Source organism: Phoxinus phoxinus (assembly GCF_949152265.1).
Source record: "Phoxinus phoxinus genome assembly, chromosome: 12".
NCBI lineage: Eukaryota > Metazoa > Chordata > Actinopteri > Cypriniformes > Leuciscidae > Phoxinus > Phoxinus phoxinus.
In genome coordinates, this window is record NC_136887.1 from 33,164,317 (window position 1) to 33,177,895 (window position 13,579).

At 39.1% G+C, this 13,579-nt stretch overlaps 1 protein-coding gene across 1 annotated transcript in view; it reads right to left on the minus strand.

Moving 5' to 3' along the window:
- Window positions 1-7,827, minus strand: part of trpc7b (transient receptor potential cation channel, subfamily C, member 7b) — a gene marked incomplete at its 3' end in the record, with an annotated part of 57,527 nt that extends 49,700 nt beyond the window's left edge. Inside the window, exon 1 of the mRNA XM_079630779.1 lies at window positions 7,801-7,827. The remainder of the gene's footprint in view (window positions 1-7,800) is intronic.
- Between the last annotated feature and the right edge of the window lie 5,752 nt (window positions 7,828-13,579).

Genomic DNA, 13,579 nt, shown 5'->3' on the forward strand with positions numbered 1-13,579 from the left:
ATTAAGTCAAGCATAACTATTATCGTTGCTGATATTTATATTTGTGGTGTGATCAAATCTCTTAACCTAAGAATTAAATCAGTGTGTGTCGTCCTGTAGTGTTTGTGAATGATTCTTCAAGAACATAAAAATGCCCAAGCAACATCCTAGCAGCCACATAATGTCCCAGCAACACATTGGGAACCATTTACAATGCTGTTGGAAACCACTGTCTTCATAAAATCTAAAAATGTAGTTATGTCTATAAAGTGAGGTGGCCCACCATTAACTGGTACTGTGCTCCTCAGAGACGACTAAAAGGCTGAAGTGATAAAAAGACATGGGAAAGATGATTACACAGCGCTCTGACACATCAAACGCAGAATAGAGCGGGCGAAAATGGAACCAATTCCAGCAGCGCGAGTTCCCCGAGGGACATGAAAGAGCGTCGCACTCAAGAGAGAGAGCCATGCTGAGCGCAGATAGACAGCTCTGTGTGTGTGTGTGTGTGTGTGTGTGTGTGTGTGTGTGTGTGTGTGTGTGTGTGTGTGTGTGTGTGTGTGTGTGTGTGTGTGTGTGTGTGTGTGGTCATTAAGATCCTCAAGATACGTCTGTCTCTCTCACACAGTTACAGGTGCATGAGTTTCGCTTTCAGCGGGATTTCTGTGGTGCAACTAGTGGCACCAAATGGAATCGCAAAACAAACATTGTTTACTTAAAGGTGCTATGTGTAGTTTTTCTTCTAAAATGAATCCATTTTTTATTACCTGTGTGTGAAGGGGTTGTAATCTCACAATAAAATGATCCAATTGGTGGGTTTTGCTATTATCTCTGAGAGCAAGTGCACAGACTCTAACACAAACTCCACATAATAATAAAAGCACGCACGAGCACTCGCTTGTAAACGTATTGGTTGCAATCTAAAACATTACCGCTAGATGCCGCTGAAAACTACACATAGCCCCTTTAAAGGGGTGGTTGATTATGATTTCACTTTTCTAACTGTAGTTAGTGTGTAATGTTGCTGTTTGAGCATAAACAACATCTCCATATGAGATATTTGCTTTTAAAGAAATAGTTTTTTAAGGACTACAACAAACGGCTGGTAGAGACTACACGACATTCCTCCCGGGTTAGTGAAATCGCCAACCCTAGAATTTACATAAACCCCGCCCCCTTAACACGATTTCTATATTATCATGACAGAATATGCTAATCAATGACTAGAAGATAACTACACATAAGCTTCATAAATTCATCAACTAACCATTCAGAAATGTCCTGTTCTTCTACATGTTGTCACTTCTTCTTGAGTCTCTCCATCATTGTCTGACTCCGGTTTGAACATAAAAGGCTAAATGTTTTTGAACTTTTCAGTGCGTGTGTGTGTGTGTGTGTGTGTGTGTGTGTGTGTGTGTGTGTGTGTGTGTGTGTGTGTGTGTGTGTGTGTGTGTGTGTGTGTGTGTGTGTGTGTGTGGTAAAAGGACACAAGCTGTTGAAGCTCCTCCCCCTGTGCCGGGAGCAGCAGCTCATTTGCATTTAAAGGCACAGACACAAAACTGTGTGTTTTTGCTCACCCTGAAAAACGGACAACTTAACATGCTATATACAAATATCTGTGGGGTATTTTGAGCTAAAACTTCACACACACACGCTGGGGACACCAGATATTTATTTTACATCTTGTGAAAAGGGCATTATACCACCGCTTTAAAGGGTTAGTTCACCCAAAAATGAAAACTCTGTCAGTAATTACTCTCCCTCATGTTGTTCCAACCCCGTAAGACTTTCCTTCATCTTCAGAACACAAATTACGGTAAGTCAGAACGGAGGCTCACTATTGGCCAGCATCACACACATGACCAGCGTCGGCCAATAGTGAGCCTCCGTTCTGATGTATAGCCCGCTGCGCTGTTACACTACGTGAACTCACTCAGAGACACACACAGAAGAACATCAATAGTTGAATAAAGTCCTTATTTGTGTTTGTTTTTTGCGCACAAAAAGTATTCTCATCGCTTGATAAACTTAAGGTTAAGCCGCTGTAGTCACTCGGACTATTTTAACGATGTCTTTACTAACGTTTCTGGCCCGGCAAGTTTCAATTACAATAGAAGCCTATGGAGGAGTGAGACACTCTCAGATTTAATCACAAATATCTTAATTTGTGTTCCGAAGATGAACGAAAGTCTTACGGGGTTGAACAACATGAGGGAGAGTATCTGACAGAATTTTAATTTTTTGGTGAAGTATCCCTTTAATACAAAAATCAAGTTAAAAAGATTGCAGACACCAGCTATATTTCTGCTGCTGCTGTGCGTTGCTATGGTGTTCTGGCTGGTTGCTAGGTGCTTTGATATGATGCTGTATGTACTGATGAGATCTACATATCATTGACTGCATTTACTGGAACCCTGATAATCCGTTTGTATTCAGACTTATTGAACTTAGTAGCACAGTCTGAATAAATTGGCCAAATGCGATTAAAATATCTCATTGGGATTCTAAGGGGTGTTTGAAACCTTTTATAGTCCGTTCAATAGGACATGTAAGGACTTGTTTAGATTGACAAGCAAACCTGGTTTCAGGTTTCTGCACATGTGTAATGATGTAGAAATTGTGTTCTGTGTCATGACATCTCTAAGAGTGTTTGGCAGGGTAATGAATGAGACAATGTTGATATGTTTGGTCTTCATGGAATAGATCTGCTAAACTGCTGTTGATGTTATTGCTGTAGTATGAGACTCGCTACTGCTAATACACACACAACACACTGCTGTGAGCAACGCATGCTGCTGCTGTACAATATAGCGTACATGAATATCCCGTAGCAGATCTATACATGTGGAGCTGGGGAAGGTGGAGGGTTTCTGAAAGCGCGTTGAAAACTGCTAGAGAAAATGCTGAGCAGTATTTGAAGGTTGAGCAGCGAGCTCATTGGCTACTGATGCAGCAGGAACCAATCAGCTGTGCCCTATAGAGAATGATGTGATTGCAAGCAGATTGAGTTAAGGGCCTATCAGCCGTCGCCATCTAGAATAACATGACGTGACTTTGTATTAATGACATATGGACACACAGATAGAGCAGTTGTTGTTGAATATAATGTTATAAATGACTGTCATGTCCATCTAAAATTCTCATTACACTCATTGTCTGTGAAAGTGGTGCCGGACAGTCCATAGTTCCACAGACTCCTTGTTTTATGTGCGAAAAGGACCGTTTTTACTGCTTGATAATGTAAGCAGCACATCACAAACCTTTGTTTGCTCGTTGTCTCCTAATTAGGACCAGAAATAGATCAATATTAACTCTGCTTTTTAAAACAAAGAAAAGGAGGATGGTTAGTATGTGCCAACAGCGGAAAATGACTAAATCTGATTTCAAGGTTTAAGCTCACATCAACCCAATCACTTTATTTAGCGTCCGTTCATGTACAGGTGAAACTCAAAAAATTTGAATAACGTGCAAAAGTTATAATTTTGATGATTATGGCTTACAGGTTATGAAAACCCCAAATTCAAAATCGGAGAAAATTAGAATATTACATGAAATCAATTAAAAAAAGGATTTTAAATACAGAAATGTCAGCTCTCTGAAAAGTATAATCATGTATAAGTACTCAGTACTTGGTCTGGGCCCCTTTTGCATGAATTACTGCCTCAATGCGGCGAAATAAATGAACTTTTGCACGATATTCACGTCGAGTTTCACGTGTAAACACAAATGTTCGGATTTATCAATCAGAATAATTTCATTCCGGTTGAAACAAAAGGTGTCCATGTAAACATAGCTATTGATTTACATACTTACATTTTTAGCAGAATAAAAAATGATTCGCATGACGGATCCTCTTAAAGGGGTCATGACATGGTTTTTTTTATTTTATTATTATGTTCCCTTAGGTGCAATTATAGTATTACTATAGTTTTTTTTACAAAAAACTTTTAAAATGTAGTGATTTATGACCCTTTCCCACCCTGTTTCTCATCCTCTCATTCAAACAGTCTGTTTTGGGGGTGTTTCCCCTTTAAGAGTTCAGTGTTAACGCCCACTGTTATGATTGGCTAACGTCAGTGCCTATGCATCAATTATTAACGCCCCCAGCCAGAACATTTGCGGATTCAGCGTATTTAAAAAGTAGTTTAAAGTTTTAAATACATTACTTACAGTTTGCGTTGTCGTTCTTGAGCCCAGAATAGTCGGCACGGACTTATCTTTGAGCAACAGTTTTCTGGCAAAGCCAGCATCATTTGGGGATTTGTTCTCAAAACAGTCATCCTTCAAATGGACTGGGACGTCCGCAAAAAAATAAAGTGTATCCATTTTTCCCTGACCTCTGGATCTTCCGCAGCGTATTCAAAGATGTTGTTTGTCCACAGCCAGGAACAGCACATCTGCGGCGTCGTAATTTCCCTGTACACAGACCCACTCGCTGTCCGTCGACTGAACACTTGTGAGGCGCGCGGCGCGCGGGCGTGACAACGATACGAAATGAGCGCAGTTGTCTTGCGCTTAAAGCGTAGTTGTCTTGTTCTGGAGGCGGTCGTATGCAAACGCTGGTACGTCACTTCGTACCGTGACGTCACTTCTTACCATGGATCCAGAACGAGCTGTATTTAGAGCTTGATTAAATAAATGATTCGTTTATAATGGGGAGGACGTCTTAAGCTATGAAACTTGCAGGACGTTTTAATGGTACAAAGACCTCTTATATACCAAAAGATCAAGGCAAATTTGGTTTCTCATGTCATGACCCCTTTAACTGAGTCTGCCATTGTTCACCCAAACAGGTTCAAACTCACTCCACTGACTTGCGGGCTGCTTAAACAAACAGAGCAATGTTTTAAAAGCATCGTCAGGAAGACAAACTACCAATGCCGTGAACATCACACTGGCACAGGAGAAAGCCTGCATAACACACATCTGCTTTAATGACTATATGATGTGCTTGAGTCTGATCTGACAGTTTAGGATTAATCCGAGTGAAGTTTAAACAGGGAATGATTTATGAGCCCATCCATATGGAGAAAATGTGGATTATCTCGACGGACACACACTCACAGAGAAAGAATAATATGCTAACTTTTTTTTTCTATCCTTTCATCCTACTGTGTAGATCACCTCTCATTTCTCTCTTGCATAGAGATGAAGCTTTTGCTCCTCATCAGCACACAGAATGAAAGGACCAGCTGGAATCACAATGAGAGAGAGGAAGACTACAAGCCGGAGAAGTGAGACAGATGAAGCGGAGCGGAAAGACTGAGATAAAAGAAGTGATGACCCTCTTTACAAACGCTTTGAAATGATGGAGGTTCTGTGGATATTTTATGCTGGGGGGAAAATGAAGAGAAAAAATGAGGAAGAGGAAGCGTGGTGAACAGGACGTGACCAGAGTTTTAAAACATTAATAAACACGAATAAGTATATAAATAATGATACATAAAACACACACACACACGAGCAGCTCCGCTCCCTTCTATACACCCTACATAGTGCACTTCTGATGTAAAGCACACGAGACACCAATTCAATCTGAACTTCGACATGTTGCTAATCTACCCGTACAATCATCTAAAGAGAGATATACATAATAATCTGATTATATAGTCAATTTTGTATCAAACTGAACCATTTTTAGCAATATCTATCTGCAATTTACTTACATCACAGCTTTTATTGATAAGAATGCATTTGTAGATGGATGTAGCTTATCTAACCAATCTGAAATGTGGAGCAATTATTATAAATAAGTGAGCACTTACAAAACTTCAAGTGCATAACATGAAGGTCTTATGAAGTTTCACATACATAACTGCACATTCTAAACCATATTTTAAGGCATTTCTCAACCAGTTTCAACAATATTTTGTAAAGCTCTCTGTATCGGAAAATACAAAAGCGAAGAAAACTGTTTTTTTTAATAGGCCTATCTTTTTTTTACTTATGATATGATTATGATTATGATTATTATCATTGTCTCCCTAACTATTTTTGTTATTGTTGTTTTTTTGTCTATTACTGATTGTTACTCTGTTATACAATTATATTGTCATATGATTTGTGTCCATGTTATAAAAGCTATACATTTAAAGAGATAATTCACCCAAAATGAAATATTACCCTCATTCTCACAAAATTGTATATCTATATATATCTATAATTTTTACACAACTCTTTTCCACACAATGAAAAAGTACACAGGGACCAAGGACAAGCTCACAAAAGTACAAAAAGCAATTTTGGTCTGTTTTTCACACAAAGACTTCCGAAGCCTGTTCTGAATAAGTCGTATGGATACTATAGCGGCAGCCAGTAAAAGATGACGCGTTTCCACTGCACAGTTTAGGCGATTTATTGTAACATTGAAGCGAACAGACACATGATGAAGGTGACGGTAAAGTAAGCAAAAAGCAATGAAATAAAATAAAAATAAATGAAATGAAAACGGTCAACAGAAAGTGAGCGTCCCAGCTACCCCCTTCCTACATGCTAACCACACGCAAACTTAGGTAATATGCACCTGTACCAAGTGACATAAACTGAAACAAAAAATTTCAAAATAAAAGACATCAACCCAAACCTGGCACCTCAGATACTGTTATGAACTTTATGGAGCGTAAAAACTCTCTCAGAAAATCAGAACATTTTTCAATTTCTTCTTTTTTGTTCCAAGACAGACCGTCCTGCAGCTTTATATGGACATAAAGGTGCGTAAATGAGGACAGAATCCTTATATTTGGGGGAAGCCTTTGGAAAATAACTCAGTCATGTTCAAGTCGAGTCTCATCTGGAGATTGACATGGAGATTAATGAAGATCTGATTCTGCCTGCAGTATCATTACCGCTGGAGCGGATCAGATGATGACACAGCCAGCTTGTCTGGAATATTTTGGCAGGTTATTATTGTTTTCATCTCAGATGCAGTGTCTTGAGACCAGTCCAGAACCAAAACTACAAACCATTTCTCTCTTTCTTTCAACCTCACACACACTTTCAGGCAATTATCGGCTAAACATCAATATACCGTCAGACATCAATATTTAAAGACCTATCGTGGTGATTCGCGGCCTGATTTTTTTTTTGCACCAACTCAAAGGAGCGCAAAGATGATGATCAGCGCATGCGCATCATACTGGTCAATCAGGAAACCATTATAACCTCTCCATCATAACAGCTTCGAAATCCGATCAGAAATCCTAGCTAAATCAGTCAGATAATAGTGTGACAATACAAACACTGAGGTGATTGTTAATTAATGCCCAAAATGCGCAGAACACCACTGACAATGACATTTTTTATAACAATAACATTAAATACCTTATAAATGTATATAAAATACAAGAAATATAACGCAAAGAAATATTATTAATAAAAAATTATTAATGTTATTATAAATATATGTATATAGTATAAATATAGGCATATTATAAATTAATTAGTTAAAAAAATGCATGATAAACAGAAAGTAGAGCAAATTACACAAGCGATTAAAAAACGTATTAAGTTTTGTGCAAGTCGATCCCACTGTAAATATTAGGCCAATTTTATTCTATAGCCTACACTGCACGTGAAAATATGCTGTTCTTACATTAAAGACTAATTTGATTTAAAAATTACTTTCGAAATTATAAGCAAGTTGATTCGGTCATATTAATAAATGAAAGTTTTGACTTGCACAACAACAAAAAACGTGCAGTTAATTGAAAGTTAAACCATGAAGCAGTTTTAGGTTACCTGACGAACATTTTCCATCTGTCCGTGTCTATATTCCTGCCCTGTGTATGTTATAAAGTCCCTCAGACTGAGGGTTTGACTCACGCGTGCGGTGGAGCGCAGCTCTGCGGGGTCTCGATCACCTCCTCCGGGCTGCGCGTCTCATGCTCGGGTCGCTGTCCGCGGTTCTGGAGACCGTCGCGCACTGGAGACGCGCCGCTGCATCGCCCGGGACGCGCCGGCGAGCGCCTGATGATCAACTCCAGCGGACCGCGGGGAGACGCGTCTCTGGATCGGGTGTGCGGGTGGTCGGTGCGTGGATGTGGAGCAGATGGCCGCCGCTTCAGGGGTCCTGGCGGCTGAGGGAGAGGAGTCTGGCCGGCAGAAGCGGGAGAAGAGGAGGAGGAGGAGGAGGAGGAGGAAGATGAGAGGGAGGAAGAGGAGGCACGGAGACCCTCGCCTTCGTCAGACATCGGGAGAGCTCGTGCTCCACATCTGGTGAGTGAAGGGGCTTCATGAAACTGACACGCGCAACTTCAGCAACAAGTGGAAGAAGAGTTTTACCCTCACGTCAACCCACACACACACACACACACACACACAAATGAGAGAGGTGTGGCTTGATGCACTACATGGTCAAAAGTATGTGGACTGAACCCTGCATACTGTATGTAATCATGCATATGACTTTCATTCTGTGGAAAACAAACGAAGATGCAATGAGAAATTAAACTGTTCTTTTTTTCTTTCTTGAAAGCCTTAGTTGACAGTCAATGTCATCCTTCACTTTTATTGAATGCAAAAGAGTGAGATGGACATTCTTAACATCTACAGTACATGATGTTTTGTCTGGTAGCTTCATTAGATAACATTAAAAAGTTTATTGAGCTAAACATATGATTTAATAAGACCAAATCAATGTAATGCAGTGTGATATACTCAATCTAAAGCGGTTTAAAAAAAATATTGAAATTGTTTTATAATCATCATACAAGCCGTTTTATGAGCTTATATTAATCGAGAGACTGCATGAAGTATATTTGTACTTTACAAAAATGTCATGTCGCACTGCATGCCAGTGTTATTTTAGTATAGTTGAGATACTATAGTTTTATTAAAATTATTATTTTTTAATATTTTATTTCAGTTTACTTTTATTTTAAGTGTTTTTTTGTTTGTTTTTTGTTAACTATAATAACCCTGCTGCATAACATTTATGTGAACTGCAAAAAGCTTAAAGGTATTTTTTGCATTCATAAAAATGTTAACCTAACATCTTGAAAAGCTCATCACGCACATGTTATTGTCAACTACACAGATATTGAAGAGGATCTTTGATCTTTGAGGATCAAAGCTACTCATTAAACAACACCTATATTTTGCACTCGAGTCAAGGACTTTAGTAAGGGAGAGTGAGCCGGATGTGCGAGTGGAAAGGAGATTTGCTTCATGGTCAAACAAACACTTAATAAATAAATATCAGCAATATCAGGGTTATTGACCTGGAAGTATCAGGGTTTGCAGAAATGCAGGAATTGTTTTACGGTATAAATATCTAATTTTCTCAAGAAGCAAAATTACTTCAGGTATTAAAGTTTTGTTGTCTGAAAAATGTATCAAAATTAAGTGACTTTATACTTGAAAGAAAAATCTGCCAGTGTGGTCAGAAAAATACACTTAATTCAAAGGGGAAACAAATGGTTGTTTTTTTTTTTTGTTTTTTTTTGTCACTTAACTAAATTTTTCTTCATATCTTATATCACTCACTTCTCAATTACATGTATCTTGCTTGAAGAATGTTATAATGTTTTACTGAAAAACAAGACAAAGAAATAATTTGTGGTAAAAAAAATTGTGAGAAAATCTTTTGTGGAAAAATAGCTAAAAAAACACCAGAACACTAACCTACAGTGATTGTTACTTTTGTATGCTGCATTTCACAATAGATACTGTTTCAAAGCAGCTTCATGGTAAATAGTGCCAAAAAATAAGCTACAAAAAGACTAAAGCAAGGAAAAGCTGAATTAACAAAGCAAAAGACAGAGAAATATGATCAAATGCAACTACGGATTGATTGAAACCAATGAAATAAAATATTCTGAGCACTGCAGAGAAGATGATTAGAGTGTTTGCGATGATAAACAGGTACCTGTGTGTGTGTGTGTGTGTGTGTATGTGTGTGTGTGTGTGTGTGTGTGTGTGTGTGTGTGTGTGTGTGTGTGTGTGTGTGTGTGTGTGTGTGTTTGTTTTATCTGATCGCGCCGGGTCTCTTCCTGTGTCTGATGGCCATTATAGGAACATCCGCAGGGAGGGAATAATTGGACAAAATCAGACACACACACACACTCACACAATCAGATGCACACAAACACACACATGGAGTAGGCCTGAGCTCCTCCTGACACAGAGTATATACAATCACTTGACTTTCTACTGAAATCAGGAGGCATGATGTTCCCTCTCCTCATTCATATCACTCCAAATAACCATTCCACACAGTTTCTACCTGCAATCAATCAGTCTCATGTTGGGGGAGGGCAGAGAGGGAGCCAATCAGCAGCAGGGGGCGTGTCCACTCATGATGGGGGAGGATAGAATGAGCCAATAAGCAGGGGGGCGTATCCACTCATGATGGGGGAGGAGAGAGAGTGAGCCAATCAGCAGCAGGGGGCGTGTCCACTCATGATGGGGGAGGATAGAATGAGCCAATAAGCAGGGAGGCGTATCCACTCATGATGGGGGAGGAGAGAGAGTGAGCCAATCAGCAGCAGGGGGCGTGTCCACTCATGATGGGGGAGGATAGAATGAGCCAATAAGCAGGGAGGCGTATCCACTCATGATGGGGGAGGAGAGAGAGTGAGCCAATCAGCAGTAGGGGGCGTGTCCAGTCATGATGGGGGAGGAGAGAGAGTGAGCCAATCAGCAGCAGGGGGCGTGTCCACCCATGATGGGGGAGGAGAGAGTGAGCCAATCAGCAGCAGGGGGCGTGTCCACTCATGATGGGGGAGGATAGAATGAGCCAATAAGCAGGGAGGCGTATCCACTCATGATGGGGGAGGAGAGAGAGTGAGCCAATCAGCAGTAGGGGGTGTGTCCACCCATGATGGGGGAGGATAGAGTGAGCCAATCAGCAGTAGGGAGCGTGTCCACTCATGATAGGGGAAGAGAGAGGGTGAGCCAATCAGCAGCAGGGGGCGTGTCCAGTCATGATGGGGGAGGAGAGAGAGTGAGCCAATCAGCAGCAGGGGGCGTGTCCACTCATGATGGGGGAGGAGAGAGAGTGAGTGAGCAAGAGGGAGATGTGAAGAGTGTAGAAAGAGAGATGGCTGAGAGACATTACAAAAGAGAAAAGGCCAGAGGAATATCACTGGAAAAAAAGGGTTATGATCAGGCAAGAGCTTTAGGACCTGAGTTAATATCAGAAAAGCTTTCCAGTGCAGGAGAGAGCTGATGTTAATACATGATGTAAATGATATCAATATATTCAATATATTTTAAAATCAAAAATGTAAAAAAAATAAAATGTACTTTATGGCAAGAAAATACATTTCCGCTAAAAATACACTTTAGACTTAATTGCAAATGTTAGGATTTTACACACATACCCATATATAGTATGTGTTTTTCTGTACGTACAATACACTCTCTTAGAAAGAAGGATCATTAGAGTTCTATGTAGATCTCTAAAGTTCTTGACTCAATTTTAAAGAACGCTTTATGCTAAAAAAAAAAGGTTCTATTGAGGAAAAATGTCTTAAATAATTGCATAATACTTTCATGTTTAATGCATTGTAAAAAATAATCCTGTAAAAAAACGGCAAACTACTGGCAGCTGTGGTTGCCAGCATCATACCGTAAAAATACGGTATGTTACTGTTTTTTTTTATTAACAGCTAAATACCATTTTGTCAGCTACAGTAAAAAACTGTAATTTAATAGCATATAGCTGTAGCTGACAAAACGGTATTTAGCTATTAATTTTAAAAAACAGTAACACACCGTATTTTTACGGTATGATGCTTGCAACCGCAGTTGCCAGTAGTTTATCGTTTTTTTTTACAGGATTATTTTTTACAGTGTGGGTTTACTAGCAGTTTAATTCCTAAGATTTAATTATAATAAAAAATAATTAAATCAAAATTAATTAATTAAAACTAAATCCATAAACTTTTCCCATGATGGAATGCCTAAAAGGTTCTAAATATGAAGCTCCTGACAGAAACGTTAAGATTCAGAACCTTTTCTTCTGTAATGTGTCACAATATGTACACTTATTTCATCAATCATAAGAGTGATGAACATGTTCTGGATTATGAGCTCTCAGGATCAGCGCTGGCCTCTAGAAGCCCACCGCCGTCACCCAGCGTGTGACAGAGACGGTCATATCTCAATCCAATATGGCCTTTACTGTTAAACACTTTAGAAAGAGGAAGGGATGGGAAGAAAGAACTTCCTTTTCAGAGGAAAGGAGGCATAAGAGCTTCACAGATTCTTTCTCTCTCAATATTCACACTCGGGTTTTGATCTTCTGGGGTTCGGGTCTGACATGCATTATGTATAATGGCTCTCTCTCTCTCTCTCTCTTTTGGACTCCTCTTTTCCCACCAATGGCCTCTACAAAGTACGCTCTCTATCTCTCGCTGTTTTTCTATTTATTCAAAAATGAGCACACCTACAAAACAACAGAAGGGAATCTTCATGAAGAAGCTGTAATGCTTTCAAAGGTTTTCTGAATGCACTTTTAAAATAACTGAAGCATTAAGCTGCATTTGATGACGTTGTAAAATCTTTTGCACACATCACACAATATTTGTGTGCAGGATTTACTTTTTTTTTTACTTTAAATTGCTAGTAAATTTCACAGATAATTACAGCATTAAATGAAATGTGAAGCATGCATGTGCATATATAATGCATGTGCAAATGATGCATCATCCATAGCGATTATCTTATGCACATTAGATAGGTTTCATATGAAATGTGAACCGTATGAGTTCACACGTACCAAACGTAAGTAGTGTGAAAGCGGGCTGAAAGCACACAGCTTCTTCACGGAAATCAGATGTCTGGCTGAGCTGTCAATCATACGCCTGAAGCTCTGCAGAGAGAAATCCAGCATGTCGCTCGGATCAATAAAGCGTCCACCTCTTCTGCTCACCCTCAGCTGTGGTCTGACCCTCCAGATCTGGCTGTCACTTCACATTGTGGACAGAACGCTTGAAATCACAGCGTCTTTAACCAACAGTCCGCGGCACAGGGTTGAAGATCTGCAGTCGATTCCACATGCACTCATTATATGTCCACTTATAATCTCAGTCAAGCTTTCTTCTCGCACCACAAATGTCCCAGTTTAGTTTTTCATTATTGTACTCTTTATCAGGCTTTTAGTATTACGCAAGCTGTACCTTTAAGAAGTCTACATGCAAATGTTAATGAAGTCATGGTTGTGATGTCTTAATCATGAGTCATCTTTTTGCAGTTTAGCTCAAATGAACTCATTTTAAAAGAGCGAGAAAAAAACGTTTTTAAATATTTAAAAATAGTTTGCTTAATACCAAAATAAATAAAAATAACAGAGCAGAATAACATAAAAATCACCTCATTTTTAAAATACACTTAAAAAAATGAACATGAAAACAGTAACTACATTTTAATAATGTTACATATCTACAAATAATGACTTATGCTTCGAACGCTTCTAGAAAAACATTTAAATGAGTCTGTCAGTGTGTTTTATTAGCGATCACTGACGGGACACGTTTGACATACCGTCCTGTAACTCTCTTTTAACAATGAATTAGCAATTATTATTATTATTTTAGTATTTATCAATCAACTTAATTCAAAAGGTAAAACAATATTTTCTGACCACATTAGCAGATAC